Below are 27,244 nucleotides of genomic sequence, written 5' to 3'. Positions count from 1 at the left end.
GAGACAGAGGGATGTAGCCCGTTTTAACGGGCTTAACGGCTTGTTACAATATAAAATAAAGATATAATAGAAATAAAAATATTAACAGTCATCAAGACCTCCTAAAAGCCTCATTAAATAAATGAGTTTTCATATCTTCTTTAGAAGATATTCAACTATCAGAATATTTTTGCACTGATGCAGCATTTGGTTTAAGCAGTTCAGAAGCCTATGCTCACACTATCTTGTACATATGCAGTCAAGTACAGTAGTTTTAAACATTTTCTTCTCTAACAAAGAAAAACGCTGCTTTGAATGAAAGAGTAGAAAGAAATGAATGAGTTTCATAAAGCTATTCCTTATAACTTCCCTTAGTTTAATGTGAGCATGCTCTGACCTAGTTATGCCAAGACAACAAAAATGAGATTACTAAAGTCATGTCAAGGCCAAATTTGTTTTATTCTAGAGATATCATTATTCTCTTAGTGATAAATGATGTACTTTCACAGACCCATACACTACCGGATAATGAATTACAGAAAGTTTGAAAAAGTACAATATCTTCTTTGTATGCTTTCCAAATTATATACAGTGTTGAAAAGAAGTAAAAGTGTTCTAGGTCCGTCAGTCTGTCTTTCTGGGGGCAAAATAACTTCAAATAAGGGATGGCAAGTCATCAAATTTTGCTTTCTGAAAGAAACAGGAAATTTGAAAAAACATGGATTGGTATTTTTCATGAAGGAACCCTCCCACTCCCCCCCCCCCAAAAAAAAAAAAAAAATTCCCATGGCTTTCCTTTGGGAGTTAGAAGATATGGGATGCTGACAGATAAGAAAAAAATACCTAAACTATCTCAACTTATACTGTACACCCCACAAAGCCCTGCTCTCAAGACTGGATACTAGCTGATCTCAAACCAAGGACCTCATCAGTTGGGATGCTAATGCATTGCACTCTGAGCCCCTAGAGGGCAAAGATGAAAGTCAGCTAACCCAAAGGTGGAGATCTTGTACTGGATTTGCTAGGAGAATGGGTGATTCTGTCCTCAGAGAACTAGGTTATCAAGATGTACATTTATTCAAAATGAATACAGAAAATACAATAATTGAGGCCATGTTTGGTTCATTCTGAATGGATCAAGACAAAAGTGGCCTTCTACAAAAATACCCAAACACTTTTGGGTATTTTCAAATTTGATTAAAAATACATTTTTAAAAAAAGGGTCTCCTGAGGCACTCAAGAAACCTCCTGCCCTGCCACAATTTATTCTGTGACCAGGACCCATCCAGAGCCTCCCCAGGCCCCCTCCACACCCACTCCCAGACCATAAAAAATCCATTCCTGAGGCTGAGCCTCCATGTATGGGCATCCCTGGGCCTCTCCAATTTCCCCATTCAAATCTGCTAGGGCTGGAGGGCTCCCATCCTTTCTCCTCTTTCTGTGGTTCTGGCAACATCTTGAAGAACTCATTCCTTCACCAGGTCTTGGAATTTAAAAAATAGCACTTTTTGCCTGAAGTGTGGTGCCAATGTGATGCCTACCTCTAGTATGACCAGCATCATTTTGGTGAATGGCTGTAAAAATATGCAGCACTATTTGTAAAGTTATAGGACCCAGCGCAAGAGTAAATAGGCTTCCTTCCTGCCCTGAAGGACCTTACCTTGACCAGGGCATAAGTTCATGCCAGAGTAGGAGCTCCCCAGCCCGGACAGATTTGAATGGAGTGTGTGGCAGGGGCCCACAGAGGTTCCATCATTTTTTTAGGCTTCCCATTTAATGTTATTTTTACTTCAGCAAACAAACCAAACCAGAAAATAAACAAAAACTTTAAATGAACTTAAAAGATGAAAACACCCCCTACCCCCCAAAAAAAAAATGGAAACAAAGCTTTAGGACTACCAGATTGGTTCTTAGGAAAAGGAAAAGTTATGCTAGGCATAGAAAAGTTGTTTCTAAAAGTTAGACAGCTGCTTAGCAATGTTGCTGAACCTGGATACAGGATCAATGATAACTGAAATAATAATTGAAGTTGGCCTGATCATACTACTGTTTTCTTGTGTAAATTAATTGAGATTAGAAGTGAAGTTACTTGAGAGGTCTCTCTTCCAGGTGTAACTTGGGAAAATGGGTATATTCAATAGCACGGCTTAGTCCATGTACCTCTCCTGATACTAAGCCACTCATTCCTGGGGTAATTCACTGACTTATAAGAATACCAGCTCCATTAACATATATGAGATAAAATTATAATACTACCTTATTAAAAGGATGTTGTGTTAATGTCACCCAATTAGGATAATAATATGCAAACAAACTATCTCATTGGTTTGTAAATTAGAGATGGGAGAATAAGAATGCATAGCAGTGAATTTATTTATTTTTATTTATACTTTTATATACCGAAGTTCAAGTAACAGGGTTACTTATCAGTTCGGTTTACATTCAACAAGCAAGCGAACAATGACAACAATTGTCTTACATTGAACAGGGAATCTAACAACTTGGATGAACATAACTTGGAAGAACCAGAGAAATAAAGAGTAATCGTAGCTGGACTTGTGGGGTATCAAGCCTGCAGTTAGGGGAGGGATGGCTGAAGGGGAGGAGGGAAAGGTGAAACTATCGATTTATTAATAAATGGGAAATATACTTAGGGGAAGGCCCTGGGTGAGGGCAGTCCAAGAAGCTGTGGATGGTCCGTGATGTTATGGGAAAGCTTGGCAGAACAGAAATGTCTATGGAGACGTCTTTTGAGTGCAAAAATAATTTTTTCACCCAGTGTGGACAAAAGATGCTTTACATATTTATCCGTTTAGGACTGCCTGAAATCTCACTCCTGCCCTTTTTTGAGGCTTTGAAGATTGTACTGGACTGGACTATGTTATCATACCATGTCAAGATGTTAGTGCCTCTGCCCTTCAGAATATTAAAATTCAGTGTCTATGGATCTGCAGAACTTGAGCAATGGCAGTGTCACTAAAACAATACCTGAGCTTTGAAACTATTCGTACTTTTAAACCTTGAGTGACACAACCTTGGGATTCTCTTGTTTCTTAGATGAATGAATGATTTTTTTTTTTTAGATGTATGTAAATAAAACATGTGATGTAAATAAAAAATATATGTAAATAAAAAATATATGTAAATATATAAATATAAATATATATATATATATATATATATATATATATATATATATATATATATATATAAATATATAAAAAAATATATGTAAATAAAAAATATATGTAAATAAAAAATGTATGTAAATAAAACATGTGATGTAAATAAAAAATTTTAGATGTATGTATATAAAACATGTGCAAGAGGCATGGTCATTGTTAAAAAATACCATCCTAGAAGCATAGTCCAGATGTATTCCACTCATTAAAAAAGGTGGAAAGAAGGCAAAATGATTACTGGCATGGTTAAAAGGAGAGGTGAAAGAAGCTATTTTATTTTAGATGAATGATAAACCCCCTTTGCAAAAACTTGTTGCGCAAATTGTATGATATTAATTACCCCAATCTCTGGTGAAACTTTTAATCTAGCGTTGAAAACATTTTCTTTATGTGATCAAAAATTTTTTTATGGTGAGAAGAGGAACGTTTCATATATTGGTATCATGAACCCCACCGAGTGATACAGTTGTATTATAATCATAAACAGACCTCCTCCATCCACTTTTTTTTAAACATAACATGTAAATACACCAAGGGGGTAATTTTCAAAAGGAGTTACATGCGTAAATGTAGCTACTATTGTAGCAATTTTCAAAAGCCATTTACTCAAGTAAAGTGCACTTATGTGAGTAAATCCTATAGACTAGTCAATGGCATAAATTGTAGCAATTTTCAAAAACCCACTTACTCAAGTAAAGTGAATTTACTCCAGTAAACCTGGTTTTTACTCGAGTAAATGCTTTTTAAAATCAGGCCCCAAGTGAACAACTCATTCGTTTTTTGTTTTTTTTTTTGTTTTTTAAATCTTTGCTTGTCTGTGAATTCCATGCTTGTAGAAACTTGAACAAATGATGTCACAGTCCCGGTATTATATAATATAGCAAAAAAGCTAGACTGAGCTTTATCAATATATTGGACTTGTTTGTTATAACAAAAAAAAATAAATCATTCATTCAATTGGATGCTTATGGTACTTTGACAAGCTATATAGACCTCTCAGGCGTTATATATTGTTGGAAAAAGGCTTGAAAACAAGCTCAATCAACATCCCGACTTATCTGATGTAATGAACCAAATACCGACGCAGCCACGTTTCAAGTCCATCCAGGGACCTTTCATCAGGGAATTCGTCCTCATTGAATCCTCCGTCGGTGGGTGTTGAAATCTTGCCTGATGAGTTTAATACATTTTCTTCAATATGAGTCAAAGATACTCTACCGGATTCTGAAGAAAATGTATTAAACTCATCAGGCAAGATTTCAACACCCACCGACGGAGGATTCAACGAGGATGAATTAATGACTGGAAGGGGGACAGTAAGCAAATCCACGGCTCTCGTACTAAACTTTCAAAATGGAAACTTTGATAAAATGAGAAAAATTGTTAGAAAAAAAACTGAAAGGAGCAGCTACAAAGGTAAAACATGTGCAAGAGGCATGGTCATTGTTAAAAAATACCATCCTAGAAGCATAGTCCAGATGTATTCCACTCATTAAAAAAGGTGGAAAGAAGGCAAAATGATTACTGACATGGTTAAAAGGAGAGGTGAAAGAAGCTATTTTATCCAAAAGATCTTAATTCAAAAATTGGAAGAAGGATCCAACAGAAGAAAATAGGATAATGAATAAGCGTTGGCAAGTTAAATGTAAGAGATTGATAAGACAGGCTAAGAGGGAATTTGAAAAGAAGTTGGCCGTAGAGGCAAAAACTCACAGTAAAAACTTTAAAAAATATATTCGAAGCAGAAAGTCCATGAGGGAGTCAGTTGGACCGTTAGATGATCGAGGGGTTAAAGGGGCACTTAGAGAAGATAAGATGTGGTAGGCTTGACTGACAAACTAAAGAGTAGTAAATCACCTGGACCATATGGTATACACCCCAGAGTTCTGAAGGAACTAAAAAATGAAATTTCAGACCTATTAGTAAAAATCTGTAACCTATCATTAAAATCATCCATTGTACCTGAAGATTGCAGGATAGCTAATGTAACCCCAATATTTAAAAAAGGCCTCCAGGGGTGATCCGGGAAACTACAGACCGGTTAGCCTGACTTCAGTGCCAGGAAAAATAGTGTAAAGTGACTTAAACATCAAAATCACAGAACATATAGAAAGCCATTGGTTTAATGGAACAAAGTCAGCATGGCTTTACCCAAGGCAAGTCTTCCCTCACAAATCTGCTTCACTTTTTTGAAGGAGTTAATAAACATGTGGATAAAGGTGAACCGGTAGATGTAGTGTACTTGGATTTTCAGAAGGCGTTTGACAAAGTTCCTCATGAGAGGCTTCTAGGAAAAGTAAAAAGTAATGGGATAGGTGGCGATGTCCTTTCATGGATTGCAAACTGGCTAAAAGACAGGAAACAGAGAGTAGGATAAAATGGACAATTTTCTCAGTGGAAGAGATTGGGCAATGGACTGCCTCAGGGATCTGTATTGGGACCCTTACTTTTCAATATATTTATAAATGATCTAGAAAGAAATACAACGAGTGAGGTAATCAAATTTGCACATGATACAAAATTGTTCAGAGTAGTTAAATCACAAGCAGATTGTGATAAATTGCAGGAAAACCTTGTGAGACTGGAAAATTGGGCATCCAAATGGCAGATGAAATTTAATGTGGATAAGTGCAAGGTGATGCATATAGGGAAAAATAACCTATGCTATAGTTACACAATGTTAGGTTCCATATTAGGTGCTACCACCCAAGAAAGAGATCCAAGCATCATAATGGATAACGCATTGAAATCTTTGGTTCAGTGTGCTGCAGCAGTCAAAAAAGCAAACAGAATGTTGGGATTTATTAGAAAGGGAATGGTGAATAAAACGGAAAATGTCATAATGCCTCTCTATCGCTCCACGGTGAGACCGCACCTTGAATACTGTGTACAATTCTGGTCGCTACATCTCAAAAAGATATAATTCTGATGGAGAAGGTACAGAGAGAGGTGACCAAAATGATAAGGGGAATGGAACAGCTCACCTATGAGGAAAGACTAAAGAGGTTAGGACATTTCAGCTTGGAGAAGAGACGACTGAGGGGGGATATGAGAGAGGTGTTTAAAATCACGAGAGGTCTAGAACGGGTAGATGTGAATCGGTTATTTACTCTTTCAGACAATAGAAAGACTAGGGGGAACTCCATGAAGTTAGCATGTGGCACATTTAAAACTAATCGGAGAAAGTTCTTTTTCACTCAATGCACAATTAAACTCTGGAATTTGGTGCCAGAAGATGTGGTTAGTGCAGTTAGTATACCTGTGTTTAAAAAAGGATTGAATGGAGGCAAGATGGCCACCGAGGAATGAATGGTGAAAGCTGAGCTCCGGTGCAATTCAAAATTTCCTTTTTCTCTTTTGAAATTCACATTGAAATTTTTTTCTTCTACTTACCGATATTGTGAAGATGCCAAATACCAAGAGCAAAGCGAAGATAAACGATGTTGCCTCTACTCCTATTTCTTCTGTGAGACAGCCCCTGGATAACAGAAGCTTTCGCCAGATCAGTGTGTATGAAACCAGAGGGAGGGGCCACTGAGGGACGCAGCAATGAGCAGATGCTGAGCCCTCTGGCCATTGAGACATCGCTAAGCCCTGGTGCACCCGTTACTCCTGACCCACCGCTCAGAGGTTTGGAATCCGAGCTAACAGCAGCTCTTCTGAGTAGGAAATCAGCTTAGTTGGAGTTGGAATTCCAGAGAGGGAGTGTCGGTGATACAAGGCCCTCGGCGAGCCCAGTTTTAGAGGGCTGCAGGAGATAACCCATAGAAGCACAGGATCGAGCTGGGGAAGGAGCAGATCCCTCAGAGGAAGGAGAGGTGGAGGAGGATTTACAAGTGGTATGTGGAGTCTCTAATTTTAATTCCTCTAAAGTGACTCTGGAAGAAGTTTTAAGGGCTATCTCTTCCATAGAGAAATCAATAAAGTCTCTAAATCTATGGTGAAAGAAAGTATTACCAAAAGCCAAACATTAGAAAATAGAACAGTGAAAGTTGAAATTGCAATGATTACATTAGAAAATAAAGTGGAAGAGATGCAAAAAGTTCAAAATAATCTGATTAAATCAGAAATTTCTCAAATGATTAAGATAGAAAACTTGGAAAACCATCTAAGAAGGAATAATCTAAGAATTTTAAATTTTCCAAGAAAGAGACTCTTAGCTCATCGAGAACTTTTTAAGAGCTATCTTGCAAATGTCTTGAAAATTTCTGAGAAAGACTTTCCAACTATTGTGAAAAAGTACTATGTACCCCAAATAGGATAGGAGAAATCACAAGAACAAGATAAGAAAGAAGAATTATCCTTTGACATGATGTCCATTTTGAAAAAATCATATGAACTAGTAGTGGAGGAAAGAGCATCGCTGTTTGTGCAGTTCTCTACTTCTAGTGAAAGGTATTTAACATTGAGGGTTTACTTTCAAAACCAATCTCAAACGTTTTATTGATATGAGTTAAAAATATTTCCTGACATAACTACGAGCAGGAGTAAGTTCTGTGTGCTGGCCAGCTGCCAGCACGCACATCCCTCTAGAAAGGCCTCTGTTTCGCCATATGGGTTTCTTCAGGGGAAATATGGTTCATAGCTATTCTTGCATTGATAACATGGACTGTTTTTAGTGAGGAGAAATTGATTTCTTATTGTTGATTTTACGTTATATGTCGATTTGCCACTAGCATCACTTCGTTTGTACTGCAGGGAGGAATTGAAGTCTGCTACAGATACACTGCCAGCAAAAAGACATGAAAAAGCTTCCAACATGCTAAGAAGACTGAAAATTCACAGGTGATTATACTACATTTAACAAGCTGCTAATTAATAAAAGTTGAAGTCTTAAGACACTAACAGGTCAATACAGTAAAGTGCGGCCGCCGTTACCCTGCTCCTAACCCGCTTTCTACCCACTTTTCGGCCGCGTTAGCCCTTCCTCCGATACACAATCCCCTTTAACCTACTCTTACCGCGTCCTTAAATCACCGGGTAACCCCTTCCGCCCGCGGCATGTATATTACATGTAAACGTCTAAACGATCGAATTAGCTATTCTCTCCCATACAGTAACGCGCGCCCCGAATATCACTTTTTTACCCTGCCGTTTTGCCGCGCGTTTAACCTGCTAACTTACCGCCTACCCTTACCCCTGCATTAGAGGCAGGGGTAAGGGTAAGTGGCAAACTTTCCCCCAGCCCCCGCTCACCTGCCCTGGCCGCGTCCATGGGTGCTGGTCTCCGGGGCAGCCCCAGTCTTCTCCCCTCCTCCCGAAGCAACGAAAGCGGAAAACAAAAGTTGCAAGAGAGAGAGGGGAGAGAGGACGGGCAATCCTATGCTTGGGATTGTCAGTCCTCTCTCCCCTCCTCCCGAAGCAAGGCGCGAAAAGCAGCCTTGCTTTTCGGGAGGAGGGGAGAGAGGACTGGCAGTGAAAAGCAACGAAGCGACTTACTTTTTTTGCAGCCCCCCTCCGGAGTCAGACATCGGCGATGATGGACGCGGCTCCCCTGCCTCCAGCTGCCCGCGAAGATAGACGCATCACACGGGCGAAAGTGGCCCCTGTGCCTGCAATTGGGCCTCTCAAGATGTGACGTCTCTCCTGCATCATACTGAAACAGGCCTGGAAGGAGACATCATGAACCGCAATATACTGGCAATGTAGCCCAAATTGGGCTAATAGTGCAACTTGCGATAACAGCCTTTTGCATAGCTGATAGTGCAATTCACGATACACATGCTTATTAGCATAAGGTACACCCCTTTTTGGTAACGCATGCGATACCAATGCGATATTGGAAAATGAGGCCCACAGTATATCAGTCAGAGAACCCTAAAATAGGGAAAATAACACCACTAATGTTTTAAATGATTTAAGAATAAGCAGTTACACTTTAAGCTTACCTCAATGACAATAGGCAGGAAGATTTCTCTTTTTTATAGACAATTGCCAGTTTGTGGAGTGGCACAAACAGACAAAGAGACCAAATGGAATGACTGGACCCCAAGGAGACTGACACAAACAAGACGGGTGACTTGATTGTACTGGGAAATAGTGGCTCAGTTTTCAATTTATCTTCACGTCCTTTATCCTCAGTAGAAATTAATGTCTTACAGAAGGGTTTATCTTTTGTCCTCACCAACGTCTTATATACACAAATTTATTTTAAAGCTAAAAGGTGCTATTTTTTTTTCCAATGATGTCAACATATCTAGAAGAGAGTGCTTTACATCTAAATCAGTCCAGATTCCTCCCGGACCCCCATAGCCTATTATTCATATATTTGAAAAACTAGTATTACATGCGTTAGGACAGATGGAAAAGAAATTTTGCAAACCTTTTCACAATTGTACCAAACAAGAAAGTGTGGCATGCAAAGCTTTACAAAATGACAATTCTATTGTGATAATCCCAGCAGACAAAGAAGGAGGGGTGGTGGTTATGGACCAAACAAAATATGAAGAAGAAGCACTATGACAACTTTGAGATGAACGTTTCTATACTTTATTAACAGAGGACCCAACTGAGCAGCTAGACCAAGATATCTCATCCATTCTACAATCAGGCAAACAACAAGGTTTTATTAATAACAAAAAGTTTGAGTTTCTGCCAAAAAAATATCCAGTCACCCTTAAGTTTTACTTGGTACGCAAGATAAATAAATCTCTACAAGACCCTCCTGGAAGGCCCACCGTATTGGGCATTAGGTCACTACTTGAACCACTATCCAAATGTATGGACTAATTTTTTAATCCAAATGTGCCTCTACACAAATCATACATTAAAAATTCAGTAGCATGGGATCTTCTTAGTGTTTCGGTACTTGCCAGGTTCTTCTGGACTGGTTTGGCCACTGTTAGAAACATGATACTGGACTTGATGGACCCTTGTTCTGACCCAGTATGGCAATTTCTTATATTCTTGTGTTCTTACCAACTTCATTCAAAACTTGAAGAGTCTTTGGACTGTGCCAGCATGGAGTGGCTAGTGACAGCAGATAGCGTTGCATACTAATATTCCACTGTCGTCAGCCATACAGATTATTAGAGTCATTACAGAACACTGACTTATCAGCTGGCCATCAACAGTTTGTAGTAGATTTGGCAGCTATTGCTCTAATAAAAATGTTTTTCAATTCCAGAGCAGTGTATTCCATCAAATGAAAGGCACAGAAATGGGGGCCTCCATGGCCACATCGGTGGCATGCCTTTATGTATCGAAAGTTGAGGAAACACATGTTTTATACCTCTTCTTTTTTGGAAAAATGTTAGGTTGTGGGTTAGATTCATTGATGACATTTTTTTCATTTGGACCTCTTCATTCGATTATCTTTTGGAGTTTGAAGGCTGGCTGAATCAGCAGGATGCAAATTTGCAGTTTTCTTGTTTCAAAAATCAACATAAAATGTATTTTATTGACATGATTGTTTACAATCATAAAGACAAATTGTAAACTACTATTCACCACAAAGAAACAGACAAAAATTCACTTTTATCGTTTCAAAGCCATCACCCTACACATTTGAAAGAGAACATCCCAATGGGCCAATTCTGGTGGATATGTTCCTCAAAGGAAGAATATATCACTGAAGCAGACAGTGATGGAAGAGGCCGCACAGCCTCTTCCAGCCGCACAGCCAGCCAATCAGGAGAGCCCAAGACGGCCAATCGGGCTGTCCCAAGCGGGCATTTAAATTCTCTTCGCTCCGGCCCACGCTCTCTTGCTTTGACCGACCCAACGGAGTGCAGGCCTGCGCGTTCGGCGCCAGAGACCCGCCGGGGTAAGGCCTAACAACTTTTAAACTCACCCCAGACGGGTCCCCAGTCCGACCACGAGGGTTCCACGCCGCCAGACCGTGCCCAAGCCTTCTTCTCGCTGCGCTCCTCTTCCGGCTGCACAGCCTCTTCCAGCCGCACAGCCAGCCAATCAGGAGAGCCCAAGACAGCCAATCGGGCTGTCCCAAGCGGGCATTTAAATTCTCTTCACTCCGGTGCCGCGCAACAAAGGGGCCTGCCCCTTTGTACGCCCCTTCGTACAGACCCTTTGACAGACCCAACAAACACCTACTAGTTTGTTCACTCGAGCTATTTCTTCTCTACCCTCTCTTTCCCCCAAACTGCTTTACACTCTCACCCAGAGCCTCCACCCCTCCCCCTCCTTTATCCTTCACCCACACACATAACACCCCACACAACTTTACCAGCAGCGATTAAACATGTGCTATTCAACCATACCAATCATTTTCAACAGCAAGAGAGACCCAACAAAAAAACAAGGCTCTCATCCCGCACAACAACCTAACAGGCTCATCCCAATCATGCTATCACCTCTGAATCAACTTTTGGGCTTCACACTTTTCACGTTGTCTCTTCCGAATGCACAATCCCTCTCAAAAAAAACCCACCTCCTGAATGACTTTCTCACAGATGAGCATCCTGACCTGTGTGCCATCACAGAAACGTGGTTAAAGCCAGAAGACACGGTCCTCTTCAATCAACTCCCGATACTTACCTATGATATATTCTCCAGCCCAAGATTGAAAAAAAGAGGTGGTGGTCTTCTACTCACCGCCAACAAAAAACTTAAACTGTCGCTTCAAATATCTACCTCCTCCCAATCTCTCGAATTTGCTGTTTTTAAATCCCCTCAACTGCAAATAGGCCTCATCTACTCCCCTCCAGGTCATCTAGATTCAGACCCCTCACCCTTAATAGAATGCATTGCCAAACACATGGACACCGACGCACCAGCCATATTGATGGGACACTTCAATCTCCATGTAGATGCCACACCTCGTTCATCCAATTGTGAAGCCTTCTTAAACACCCTCAACTTCATGGGTTTCAAACAGCTCATAAATGAACCGACTCATAAAGCTGGTCACACCCTGGATTTAATTTTCATAAACCAAAGCTTCACCCTCTCTTCCAACACAACCTGCCGGCCAATACCTTGGTCTGATCACAAGCTAATTAATCTATCTTTACTATACCACCAACCAATCCCCAAGGCCTCCCAGAAATCAACGATTCAATTCAGAAAACTTTGCAAAACTGAAACCCTCATCTCCCATCTAACCCCGGAGCTAATCCACCTGGACCTCACAGACGCTAACTCAGCATTAGCCTCCTGGTCCAAAATCACAAGCAAAGTGGCAAACATGACCTGCCCTCTAACTACCAAAACAATCCAATCCAACAAGGATACAAAAAAACCATGGTATACCCCCAAGTTAAAAACCTTAAAGCGTGAACTCAGGAACAGAGAAAAGACATGGCGCAAGAACCCCTCAACCTCAAATCTTGCAGCCTTCAAAGCTCACATGCACCAATACAGGATATCCATTCTTCAGGCAAAAAAGGACTTCTACTCACAAAAAATACACAACTTTATCTTCGACCCAAAAGCCCTTTTCTCATTGGTTGCTTCTCTCACTAAACCACCCGCCTGCCCTATTCCAGACGACAAAGCAGCAAATAAAGCTACTGAACTGGCCACCTATTTCAAGAACAAAATTGCCAACCTACTTGACCCGCTCAAGGAAAGGATAGCCCCTTCCCCACCTCATATGTTACCCCCCCCCCCAGCTACTCACTGCAAGCCTTGAGACCCTTGAGTCTGTGTCCACCTTAGAGATTGAAAACGTACTAAAAAAACTGAAACCATCATCCCACCCTTTAGATGCCATTCCAGCCAACCTCCTGATAGCGAGTGCCAAAGACATCTCAAATCCATTATCACAGATTATTAATGCCTCCTTATCACAGGGTCTAGTCCCTACCCCCCTTAAACTCGCCCTTCTGAAACCCCTGCTAAAAAAAACAAATCTGTCACCTGATAACCCAGCCAACTTTCGCCCCATAGCAAATCTTCCGATGATCGCCAAAATCTTGGAAAAAATAGTCAATAAACAGCTTTCTGAATACTTGGACAACAACAACCTACTCTCGCCGTCTCAACTAGGATTCCGTAAGTCTCGTAGTACCAAATCCCTCCTTCTATCACTATCAGACAATACCCTCAGGAACCTTGAAAAAAAACAATCCTGTCTACTCATCCTTCTCGACCTAATGGCGGCATTTGACACAGTGAACCACGATATTCTCTTAGATCGCCTCTCAGAAATTGGCATAAAAAACACCGCCCTCAGCTGGTTCTCATCCTTCCTCCAGAACAGGTTCTACAAAGTTAAGGTCAACAGCAAAGAGTCCCCTCCATTCAGATCCACACTCGGAGTCCCACAAGGATCTTCTCTATCTCCAACGCTATTTAACATTTATCTTCTCCCTCTGTGTCAGCTCCTTTCTAAACTCAATCTAACACACTACATTTATGCAGACGACGTACAAATCCTCATACCAATTAAAGACTCACTACACAAAACCATGCTTTATTGGAATTCGTGCCTGCTATCCATCAATAACCTTCTACTAAAACTTAACCTGATACTCAACTCCAATAAGACTGAGTTCCTGCTCATCACCCCCGACGGCAACTTCTCAGTATCTAACACAAACACCTTAGCCCTTCTATCCCTATCCCCACAGGTCAGAAATCTTGGAGTCATCATCGATAATCAATTTAACTTCAGAAGTTTCATCAACAACACCGTTAAAGAATGCTTTTTTAAACTCCAAGTCTTAAAAAGGCTAAGACCCCTACTACACTTCCAGGATTTCAGATCTGTGATACAAGTAATCATATTCTCGAAAATAGATTACTGCAACTCATTGCTGATAGGTCTACCTGCTAATACATTGAAACCGTTACAAATGCTACAGAATGCCGCAGCAAGGATTCTAACAAAATCCAACAAAAGGGACCACATAACACCCATCTTAAAGAACCTACACTGGCTCCCAATCAAATATAGAATCCTATACAAGACACTCTCAATCATCCACAAAGTCATCCACCACACCACCCAAATTGAGCTCACAATCCCATTACATCTTCACACTACCTTCCGACCGAGGAGACAAGGCCAGAGAGGCACCCTACAAGCACATCCCGTCAAAACAACACTAAGTAGAAGAACTCTATCCACCGCAGGCCCTATACATTGGAATTCACTCCCACCAGACCTCAGACTTGAACAATCAACACCAACCTTCAAAAAAAGACTCAAAACCTGGCTGTTCAACCAAGCATTCTCTTAACCCACTCATGTATATACAAGACATATGTATATAAATTGTACTCTCCCTGTTCATTATTAGTTTAACCAAGTTAAATCACCCTGTTCTATGTAAGACATTATAAACTATTCTTTATATTGTCATTGTAATTGTTGAAATGTGAACCGAAGTGATTAGTAACTTTGTTACCTGAAGTGCGGTATATAAAACTGTTAAATAAAATAAATAAATAAGAGTACAGATTTTTACAGAGAAGTTACCCTCACTGAATCATCAAACAAGCATTCAAGTGAGCATTACATGCCAATAGAGAGTGGCTACTACAACCATCACGGAAACAGGCAGCACATAGACTAGCATGTGTAGTACCTTATTCCACCAGCACAAGTGAAGTCCAAAATATCATTAAAAAATATTGGAATATACTATCTGACCTTACTCCTTTTCAGGAGATCCCTATTTTTGCGAACCTAAGAGGTTGGAATCTATGGGATATGCCTATAAATACATCCAGAGACAGACCCATATCCAGTTCAACACCTAGGGGTTATATGTGGCAAATGTGTCATGTGCAGTTACATGAGCCAACAATTTGCTTTACCCAATATCACAAGAACCCATTACCTTCATGAACATTATACATGCAACTCCAAATAGGTAATCTATGCTATAGTATGCCCCTGCAATAAAATTTACATTGACCACACAAAGAGGGCTATAAAAACCAGAGTGATCCAACATGGAAGTTGCATTTGTACCAGAAAATGGAAGCCCTGGTGGTTCAACATTTGACTGAGCACATTCTGTCAAATATTTATTTATTTTTTTGTTATACAGCAATTCAATTTGACAAGAGGGGGTGATATTCTACCAATGGAACACAATTCACCCTAAAGGGATTAAGTAAAGCCATTGAATGGGAGGCATTTTTTACAGTAACCCTTAGGTATAACAAAGTCCACATTCATCACCATTATACTTAAATTGCTAACTCATTTGCTGGATCTTTATCACCACATTGAAACAATATAGATGGCTTTGGAAACATTCTTACCTGAAGACAAGGAAAGATTCTTAGAGCCTAGTAAAATCAATTCGGCATGATCACAAATGTACAATGGGAGGCAGTACTCTTAATGAGTTTTGTGTTTGTAGCTCTCTACAGGGGTCAAGAAAGCTTTATACAAATTGAACTTGAGGAGCCCTGTGTCTGAAGTTCTCCACAGAGGTCACTAAAGGTCTATACAAATCACCACCTGATACAAACAGCTAAGAGCATGGATGTGACACTTACATCGGATGTGTCACTAACATCACTGCCTTTGCACTGCAAGGAGGCATTGAAGTCTGCTACAGATACACCTCTTGCATATAGACAAGGGAAGGTTTCCAACATGCTGAGAAAGTAATACAACACTATGTAAAAAGTGAGGGGCATATTTTTACAATTCCTTGTTTAATCTGAAGTCATGCATTCAAGCTTGCTATGGATATAAGTTTGGTAAATAGATAAAGAACAGTCTATTTAATGTGCTGAGGAGACAATGCAACACACTTAATCAACAGCAATATTGAGGCTACCAGTAAAAAGTGAAAGGCATAGTTTATGGCCTTGATCTTTAAACATTTAACGGTTCTTATTAGTTAGAGTTCAATCAAGCAGGGGTTTCAGAATAAACAATTAGATATTAGGGATGTGAATCGTTTTTTGACGATTTAAAAAAATCGTCCGAAAGTTTTTAAATCGTCAAAAATCGTTAGAGTGCGCGATACAATAGAAATTCCCCCGATTTATCGTGAAAAATCGTTAATGGGTTAGTGTCCACTAACGGGAGTTATTTGGGGGGAGGGCGGGAAAACCAGCATACCAAAACAATCCCTAAACCCACCCCGACCCTTTAAAACTAAACCCTTACCTTCCCCCACCCTCCCAAAACCCCCCAAAAACATTTTACGAGTACCTGGTGGTCCAGTGGAAGCCCCGGGACCGATCTCCTGCTCTCAGGCCATCGGCGCCATTTTGGCTGCCACTAATAAAAATGGCGCCGATGGCCCGATAAATAAAAACCCACCGACCCTTTAAAATGACCTCTTTGCTTCCCCCACGCTCCCAAACCCCCCCCCCCCCCCAAACCATTTTAAAATTACCTGGTGGTCCAGTGGGGACACGGGGAGGGATCTCCCACTCTCGGGCCATCAGCTGCCACTAATAAAAATGGCACCGAGGGCCCTTTGCCCTTACCATGTGACAGGGTATCCGTGCCATTGGCCGGCCCCTGTCACATGGTAGGAGCACTGGATGGCTGGCGCCATCTTTAAAAATGGCGCCGGACATTTTAAAGATTGTCGGCTCTAGCTCTGCACTTTTGAGAGACAGAGCATGAGCTTTTGTAAAACTGTGCTGAAGTCCAGAGAGATGGGAAAGAAAAACTGAATGTCAACAGCGTATAGTTTAAAAGACACCTCAAGAGAACCTGACACCTTCCATAGGATGTTAAGTTGGGTATCTTTAGATTTTTACATTTTATTGTTTATAGTGTATATTTGCTTTATGAATCCTACCTATTCTTGGTTTTTTAGCATTGTAATAATGTCTAAAAATTCAGTGAAGATAAAAGAAAAACAAATAAATAAATAAAGGTGTCATACAAAAGGCAAAATAATAACCAAGCTTGTACAAAAATACCATCTTATCCACACTTTATATAATTTGGTATGCCAATTTACTGAGCTGAGTAGCACTTCTACATAGACTGCCTAATTATTCTTATATGCTTTGTTAAAAAAACAAGTTTTCAGTGCTTTCTTTAAATTTATATAGTTTGAAGTGGAGCAAAAGACAAATGGTACAGAATTTCAGAGGGAGGGTTTCTAATAACTGAATGAGGTCTCTCTGATGGAATCGAGCCAAATTACTGATGGTGATGATACAAGAAGGAGCCCTGCCTGGGATGAGAGTAAAGAGCAAGATGGAGTATAGGGCACTGACAATTTAAATAGATGGAGAGGTGAACCAACTGAAAGGGTGCAAAAAAAATACTTAGAATTTTAAATTTAATTCTGTACCTGACCGGTAACCAATATAGCTGTTTCAGAGCTAGGGAAATATGATCATATTTTCAAAGGCAAAAAATCATCCTGGCAGCCGTATTCTGTAACAAATGCAGATGTTTCCGCTGTGAATTTGAGATACAGAATAATAAAAAGTTGCAGTAGTCCAGTGTTAAAATCACAAAATTGTGTTCTAAAGAGTTGAGAACGTTTACATCTGCTTACATATATGTGAGTATCACTTACATTCGGGCCGATACAGAAAACTTCATGGGAGAGCAGGCAAGTGCCCGCTCTCCCAGCGCGCCCCAGGCCACTCTCCTGGGTGCGCGATCCAGTAAATAAATTTATGTAAATGAGGACCCGCGGTAAAAGGAGGCGCTAGGGACACTAGTGCATCCCTAGTGCCTCCTTTTTGACAGAAGCAGCAGCTGTCAGCGGGTTTGACAGCCAATGCTCAATTTTACTGGCGTCGGTTCTCGAACCCACTGACAACCACGGGTTCGGAAAACAGATGCTGGCTAAATTGAGCGTCTGTCTTCCAATCCTCAGGCCGTGGGCAGATTTTTAATTTTTTTTTAAATTTTGGGGCCTCCAACTTAATATCGCTATGTTATTAAGTCGGAGGATGTACAGAAAAGCAAATTTTTCTGCTTTTCTGTACACTTTCCCGGTGCTGGCCGAAATTAACGCCAGCCTTTGGCAGGCGTTAATTTCTGAAAGTAAATGTGTGGCTTGGCTGCACATTTTACTTTCTGTATTGTGCTATTAGTTTCAAGGGGGTTGGCCACGTGTTTTTGATGTGCTATTAGACTCGTACACACAAAGCACAAATAGTTCTTTATTTAGACAGCTTGAAGAGAGCCACCTGGTGGCACCTGGTGTAGTTGCAGTCTCAGGGGCCTCGGCAGAGGGAGTCCTTCTCTCCTAGATGACATCAGGAGGTTCCGCAGCAGGTCTCCCAGCGAGGAGATACTGTGGATGATATAGACTGAGAGTTAGAGTACTCACTAGGTGTTTACTGTAGCTGTGCGATTCAACAGGTATGTTGTAGATGGTACAGGCACCGAGGTAGGGAGAGCAGGTCCTCGAGGAGCGAGTACCTGTTCCCTGTAAGGCACCTGAAAGAAAGCAGAGGGCCCCCGAGGAGCAGGTACCCAGATTAGTGGTTACCCCGAAGGGCAGAGAGAAAGCCTCCTGTGGCAGCATGGAAGCGGCATAGACAAGAATGGATTTGAGTCCTTGCTAACTCAATGAGCTAGCAAATTAGTGAAGGTAATATACCCGGATGGAGTGATGTCAGCATGAGGAAATGCCCTAGAGATTCGCGCCAAGGGTGGTACAAAGACGTGGGTTGCGCGCACGCACCCTACTAGGTACCTGGGAAGAGCAATGGCGGGAAGCTGCACCATAGCCGTTCTGGGGACGCAAGAGAGGTCGACTTGTAGTGCAGGCGCCATTTTGCGCAAAATGGCGCCGGCCGTACGGCAACACGATTCGACTGCAGGAGGTCGTTCCGGACCCCCGCTGGACTTTTGGCAAGTCTTGTGGGGGTCAGGAGGCCCCCCCAAGCTGGCCAAAAGTCCCTGGGGGTCCAGTGGGGATCCGGGAGCGATCTCCTACCGCAAATCGTTTTTCCGTACGGAAAATGGCGCCGGCCATACGCCGTATGGTCGGCGCAATTTTCCGTAAGGAAAAACGATTTGCGTGCAGGAAGTCGTTCCCAGACCTCCGCTGGACTTTTGGCAAGTCTTGTGGGGGTCAGGAGGCCCCCCCAAGCTGGCCAAAAGTCCCTGGGGGTCCAGCGGGGGTCCGGGAGCGATCTCCTACGCTCCTGCCGTTGGGGGACAAAAAAACAAAATGGCGCCGGCGCTACCTTTGCCCTGCCATATGACAGGTCAAAGGTAGCGCCGGCACCATTTCTACAATGCACCGGAGGTCCGAGAGTAAAAGATCACAGCGGGACCCTTCCTCTGGACCCCAGGTAATTTAAGGCATTTTGGGGGGGGGTTCGGGAGGGTGGGGAATTTATTTTAAAGGGTCGGGGTGGGTTTTAGGGATGTTTTAGTGTGCCGATTTTCGATTTACACGATTTACACGATATTTAAAAAACCCAAACTGCGACGATCCGATTCCCTCCCCCTCCCAGCCGAAATCGATCGTTAAGACGATCGATCACACGATTCACATCTCTACAAAGCATGAATCACACTTGTCCTAGTTCAAGGGAAGTTAACTCCAATTCTCGAGTACTGCCATCAGGTCTTGTTTTCAGAATATCCACAATTTTATTTATTTATTTAACAGTTTTTATATACCGGCATTCATCAAGGATATCATGTCGGTGTACATTGAACAGAAACATTACGCCGGAAGGCGTTTGACTAGAAACTCGTTGGGTGAAATGGGAATAACTATTAGTAAAACATAATATAAAATTTATAAGAAAGGAAGAAAATTACAGAATAGAAACACTAATAAATAATATTTTTTAAGGTAGTGGTACAACAAGATATATATATATATAGGGCAATGTAATATATACAAGATATGAAGAAATACAGGATGCATTGAAGCTGAAGAGGAGTTTGATAGGGTTTGCATTTGAGTGAAGAAAATCTAGTGTGAGGGGGTACAATGGAAATTAGGAGGCGGGGGATGCATGAGATATATTTGCATACTGTGGAGACAATGTATTGTAAATATCCTGAAAATCAAACATTTTGCTAGCATTCAAGGACCAGTCATTATCCTAGTTCAAGGAATTAGGCCAACAATCAAAATCAAGGTACAGATTTCAGGAAGCTAAGGTATGGAAATTCATAGTTGTTGTTTATCACATTCGGGCCGATACAGTAAAGTCTGCGGAGAGCGGGTGAACGCCCACTCTCCCAGCGCGCGCACCGGCCACTCGCCGGTGCACGCGATTCAGTATTTAAATTAGGTCCGGCAGTAGATCCAGGTAAAAGGAGGTGCTAGGGACACTAGCACGTCCCTAGCGCCTCCTTTTTGACACGAGCGGCGGCTGTCAGCGGGTTTGACAGCCGACGCTCAATTTTGCCGGTGTCGGTTCTCGAGCCTACTGACAGCCACGGGCTCGGAAACCAGACGCCAGCAAAATTGAGCGTCCGGTTTCCGGCCCGACAGCTGCGGGCCGAATTCAAAAATTTTTTTTTTACTTTTTTTACTCTTCGGGTCCTCCGACTTAATATCGCTATGATATTAAGTCAGATGGTGCACTGCTTTTCTGTGCACTTTCCCGGTGCCGGAAGAAATTAGCGCCGACCTTTGGGTCGGCGCTACTTTCTGTATCCACACGCATACCTAATAGGGCCATCAACATGCATTTGCATGTTGAGGGAGCTATTAGGTGCCGCGGGTTGGACGCGCATTTTCCTCCCCTTACTGAATAAGGGGTAAGGGAAAATGCGCGTCCAATAGCAGGCTAACAGTGCGCTCTGTCGGCGCGCACTGTACTGTAACGGCCTGATTGGGAATATAACCTGCCCCTTAAATTCAAACCAGCTCGTTTATCCTTGATAGGAGCCTAGTGATTAAATCAGCAGATGGAAACTAAGGTTCAAATCTCACTGCCTCTTCTTGTGATGCTGTGAAAGACACTTCTTTCTCCATTGCCTCAGGCACAAACTTCGAGGTAATTTATGAAGGCATTCTATGGCCTCAATGTATGTTATTTGGCCATTATCACATGTTAAATTAAATTGAAATTTACTATGCAGATAACCAAATTATATGCAAATGAAGACACTCTGTGTTCATGCATTAAAATTATGCAAGTTTTTAGACAAAATAACACCAAAATTAACTACTTCTTTTCATTTTACATTATTCTGTTTTATCAGGAAATATTGCCCATTAATTTTTTTTCCTTGTTCAGACACACTTACAGAGGTCTGCAGCAGTCAAAAAGCCCTAACTGTTTAGTCAAGCTTGCTGAGGCCACAATGTTAGGTGTTTGTATAGTGGTTGGCACAGTAGATGGTCTAGGCAGCTATTCAGCAGCATCAAGATGGAAGAGATGCAGAAATGTTAGCAAAGAAGGAACCTGCACAAGTGGGAGAGCTGTCACAGGAACAGGTAAGGCTGCAGGGCCCATGTCTACTATAGCCATGCAGGGCACCACTCAGGGCCTGTAGGGAATGAATCTTGTATCCAAGCACCACATTACTGGGTCTTCCAGCAGAGGTCATCTCATGGAATTGCTTAAGCTATCAGACTATGGATTTACTTGAAGACCTAAAAGCAGATCTCAATCCTGTCACTGAGAGGTCCTATGCCATACCAAGTCTGATGAAACTGATGAGCTCCCTTTATTTCATGGCATTGGGCTCATTCCAAGCAATTTTGGGGGTTGTAAGGGGCATGTAAAAGGCATCTTTTTTCTAGGTGCTTGCACCAGGTAATTCAAGTTGTATGCTGCTACATTATATTCAATTCTCTACTGAAAAACAGAAATTACAGGCCTTGAAGAGAAGTTTCTATTCCATGTCTTACATACAGTCTGTACTTCCCACATGTTGTGGGAGGTATAGACTGCACCCATGTAACCCTCAACCCACCCTATCAAAGGGAGGAATTCTACCACTCCCTTAAAGGGCAAGTGATGTGTGATGCACAAATGTCCATCCTCAATGTCATGGCCAGCTATACATGAATTCTATATCCTTCCGTAATCTGCAATTTGTGAGCAGTTTGAGGATGGGAGATATGGCCATGGCTGGCTTCTAGGTAAGAGCAATGCGTCTTTTCCTAATCTCTTCATATGTGTTTAGGGCGTATGCAATAGAGCTATGTGTCTGCCTTGTTATAGTGCATCTCTCTAACATGTGTCCTGCCAAATTGTTATCTATACATATCTGTCAGTACATCTGTTAAAAGATATTTTATGAGAATAACTGTCATCCTGGAATTCTACCAAAAGTGTTGCCACAGAAGAAAAAGGCTGTACAAGCAAGACCTAGTAAGCTCAACACAGCTGGAACTAGCAAGTAATATGCCAATAGTCAGAGCAGACTAAAACATTGCAGTTTTTTAACAATAGGTTGCCATTACTAGTTTATACAAGTGCCTGGCCCATATACCTTGTGCTCGGATGGACATGAAGGCACATGTAAGGTAGTGTAACAGACCAACATATTTGTGTTTGTGCATGTCACATGCAGCATATGTGTACCTTTCCCCAAAATCATGCTATCTGCTAAAACACAGTATGGAAAGCACATACTGCTGCACTGGCTGTAACGATGAAATTAAGATATATTGATATCAGGCTAGGTCTAAAAAGATATAATGGCTTTGTATGTAGCTGCTATTATATTTCACAGCTAGCTGGCAGGTGATACATGAATACTGTATGTAGAAATGTGCATGCATAACGTGCCACATATCATGGCTGTATATTTGTGTGTGATAAAATCACATGCCAAGTGAATTAATAATGTGCAATGCAATAAAATAGCACACAATGTGATAAACTAGCACATGACAATTGATAAATTTGTCTAACCATGGTCACTTTTTTAACACACGTGCATTAATAGTCTTAACATGCATTATTTCCTATTTTTTAATACAGCTAAGTTAATCTGCTTCTTAGACTGTGATCTCCCTGGGGAAACAGAAAACTACCTACAGTACCTGAATGTAATACGCTTTAAAATGCCTGAAAAGTGGAATATAAATGAAATAAATAAATACAAATTAACTTCTGCCACAAAAATACAAGCTGTATGTCTGTCATTCCACCTCAGAATAATAATGAGTAAAATACTTAGGGGCAGATTTTCAAAGCCCTACGTGCGCCGGGCCTATTTTCAAAAGGCCCGGCGGCACACGTAAAGCCCCGGGATGCGCGTATGTCCCGGGGCTTTTCTGAATGGGCGGGCAGGGGGTGGGATGGAGGCTGGATGGGGGTGGGCAGATGGTCCGGGAACGTGGCTGGGTGGTTTGGGGGCGGTCCAAGAGTCATGACCGAGGAGTCCGGCACAGCGGCCCTTTGCCGCTATGCCAGGGGATCGTGCACTGGCACTCGGCCGGCACACGCAAATGACGCCTGCCTCTGGCATAACTTCTAGAACAAAGGTACGGGGGGGGGGGGTGAGTTTTGGGCTGGGGACGGGACAGGTAGGGTAAGGGAGGGGAAGGTGGGGGGGGGGGGGCGGGAAAGGAAAGTTCCCTCTGAGGCTGCTCCAATTTCGGAGCGGCCTAGGAGGGAACAGGGAAAGCCAGCTGGTCTCCCTGAGGGCTCGGTGCGCGCAAGGTACACTAGTGTGCACCCCACTGCGTGCGCCAACCCCTGATTTTTATAAAATCGGACATATATTTGTGTGCGCCGGGTAGCACGCACAAATGCAGGCCACGCACGTACATTTTAAAATCTGCCCCTCAGTTTGGAGACAGTAGAAGTAGTTCCAAGTATTCATAGGTGGAGTAAGGAGAAGAGAAAGAGAAGAACTTCATGCACCAATTTGCAACTAGACAGTCACTTTCAGAAGCTTATACACATAAAAATACATTTCTGGAAGTCAGGTATCAGCTTTGGATGGCACATATGTCCCAGTGTTCCAGGATCAGCAGTGGCCTACACAAAATTAGCAAGACTCTATACAAATAAAGGAAATCAACTTGCACATTTAATCACAATATAATAAATTATAAGAATGTGAACATCAGGTTAGTATTACTGCATGCTGATATTCTTTATACCATTGCAAGGATAACCCATAGTCTGCAAAGGACAGTAGATTCCCCAGAGAGAGAACCGAGTGTTGCCTCAGCAACGGGCACATTATCTTCTGTAGCATCAATAGCATTACTTCTCAAGCTAGTACCTTAGAAAACAAGGTAATATAATTTATGAATATTATCTGCTGAACAGAGCAATTCTTACACTGGAGATTCAGCCAATAGTCAATAAAACAAATAATATTTCAGTTAACGGGCAATTTTCATATTGCCTAAACAAGCAGCCTCAGTATTTAGACAGGTGAAAGTGATTCCTGGACGAGACACTAAAGCAGGGCTTCCAAAACTATCCTGGAGACCTCACAGCCAGTCAGGTTTTCAGGATGTCCACAATGACTGTGCACAAGGTAAATTAGCATATACTGGATTTCCTATGTTTGCAAATCTATCTCACACATAGTCAGTGTTAGTCTGAAAACCAGACAGTTAGGGGCACATAGGACAAGTTTGGGAAGCTCTGACTAAAGTTTACAACAATTAACTTGCCCACACCATCTTTATGGCGCCGGCCATCCAGTGCTCCTACCATGTGACAGGGGCCGGCCAATGGCACGGATACCCTGTCACATGGTAAGGGCCATCGGCGCCATTTTTATTAGCGGCAGCCAATGGCCCGAGAGCGGGAGATCGCTCCCGGCGCCCCCACTGGACCACCAGGTAATTTTAAAACATTTTTTGGGGGGTCGGGAGGGTAGGGGAGGCTAAGGGGGTCAGTTTTAAAGGGTCGGGGTGGGGTTTTTTTTTATCGGGCCATCGGCACCATTTTTATTAGTGGCAGCCGACGGCCCGAGAGCGGGCGATCAGTCCCGGGTCTTCCACTGGACCACCAGGTGATTTTAAAACATTTTGGGGGGGTTTGGGAGGGTGGGGGAAGGTAAGGGATTAGTTTTAAAGGGTCGGGGTGGGTTTAGGGGTTGTTTTGGTATGCTGGTTTTCCCTCCCCCACCCAAATAACTTCTGTTAGTGGACACAAACCCGATTAACGATTTTTCACAATAAATCGGGGGAATTTCTATTATATTGCACTCTTTAACGATTTTTGATGATTTAAAAAATATCGAATGATATTTTAAATCATCAAAAAACGATTCATATCCCTACCATTTAGCCTACTCTCTATTTTCTATCTATTAACCAGTTAGCAATCCACAATAGGACACTGCCCCTCTATGCCATGACTTTTAATTTCCTAAGAAGTTTCTCATGTGTGAATTTGTCAGATGTTTTCTAGAAATCCAAATATACACTATATCAACTGGCTTACCTTTATCCTCATGTTTATTTACAAGCTCAAAAAGATGTGGCAAATTTATTAGGCAAGACTTCCCTTCGCTAAATCCATGTTGGCTTTATCCCATTAAACTATGCCTATCTATATGTTCAACAATTTTGTTATTGATGATAGTTTCTACCATTTTATCTGGCACAGATATCAGACTCACTGGTCTGTAGTTTCCTGGATCCATTTTTTAAAATTGACATTACAATGGTAAACCTCCAGTCTTCAGGTACCATAGATGATGTTCTGATAGTTTACAAATTTCCAATAACAGGTCAATAATTTCATTTCTCAGTTCTTTCAGCATTCTCGGATGTATATCATCTAGTCCAGGAGATTTGCTATGCTTTAGTTTGTCAATTTTCCCTAGTACATCTTCCATGTTCACTGAAATTTGTTTCAGTTCCTCTGAATCACCACCTTTGAATATCATTTCTGGCATGGGTATATCACGTATATCTTCCTTAGTGACTACCTAAGGAAAGAATTAATTTAGTCTCTCTGCTATGGCTTTCTCATCCATAAGTGCATCATTTTACTTTTTGATCATCTAATTGAGATGTGATTCGGCTGGACCTTTTGGTTTGGCCTTCACTATCGGCACGCCGCGGGAACTTTCATTTCCCGCATTTCGGGCAGATTTTTTTCGGCTGTCCCGATCCAAAATAAAAAACAAAACCCACCCCAACTTTTCAGATGTAATTAATTACAATCCCCCACCCTCCTGAACCCCTCAAAACTTGCTTAAAGTCCCTGGTTGTCCAGCGGGGGTCCCGGGAGCGATCTCCTGCTCACAGGCCATCGGCTGCCAGTAAACAAAATGGCGACAGTGGCCCTTTGCCCTTACCATGAGACAGGCAGCCATCGGCTGCCAGTAAACAAAATGGCGACAGTGGCCCTTTGCCCTTACCATGAGACAGGAGCTCCTGTCTCATGCCCTTACCATGAGACAGGAGCTATTTTTTAAGACGGCTGGTGCCATCTTAAAAAATGGCACAGGCCATCCATTGCTCCTACCATGTGACAGGGGCTGGCCAATGGCACCAATAGCCCCTGTCATATGGTAAGGGCAAACGGCCATTGGCGCCATTTTGATTAGTGGCAGCCGATGGCCCGAGAGGGGGAGATCGCTCCTGGGACCCCTGCTGGACCACCAGGAACTTTAGGCAAGATTTTTGGGGGGTCGGGAGGGTGGGGGATTGTAATTAATTAAATCTGAAGGGTTGGGATGGGTTGGGGGGGGGTTGTTACCTTTCTCCCCCCCCCCCCCCCGAAAATGATAAGAAAACCACACAAAATTTCGTCAGTTTTCCTATCATTTCGGGGACCCCCCCAAACCACAACAAAATAGGAAATATCATCTATATTTCCTATTTCATCACAAACAAATGCACATCCCTATCATCTAATAGTCCAACTGACTCCCTTGCAGGGTTTTTACCTCAAATGTACCTAAAGAAAATTTATTATGATTTTTTTTTTTATGGATGTGGACCCTTGAGCTGGAGTGAGTGGTGGTGACCACCGAGGGATTACCACCGAGGGATTGCCCCCAGTGGAACTCGTCTCCGGGAGGTGGAGCTGGTGTAGAGAAGAACTCACATGGAATGGTTCCAGAGATCAGGCAGGACTTCCCTCTGAGGATTGGATAGCCTATGATTGTGGAAGAGCCCCTGAGGAGCGGGTACTCTTATTTTTTTTTGTTAGGCTCCCTCCCGATGCAGTCTTTTCAAAATATGGCCTTTATCAGGGGACTGTGAATTTAGTGATGCAAGTATTTGGCTTGATGCTAATGATTGACTTCCTCTACTTGCCTATATGCAATAAAACTTTTTGAATTTGATGGACTTTGTTGATCCTTTGAT

Source organism: Rhinatrema bivittatum, chromosome 3, assembly GCF_901001135.1.
Source record: "Rhinatrema bivittatum chromosome 3, aRhiBiv1.1, whole genome shotgun sequence".
In the NCBI taxonomy this organism is placed as follows: domain Eukaryota; kingdom Metazoa; phylum Chordata; class Amphibia; order Gymnophiona; family Rhinatrematidae; genus Rhinatrema; species Rhinatrema bivittatum.
Note: the sequence above shows the minus strand (reverse complement) of the source record.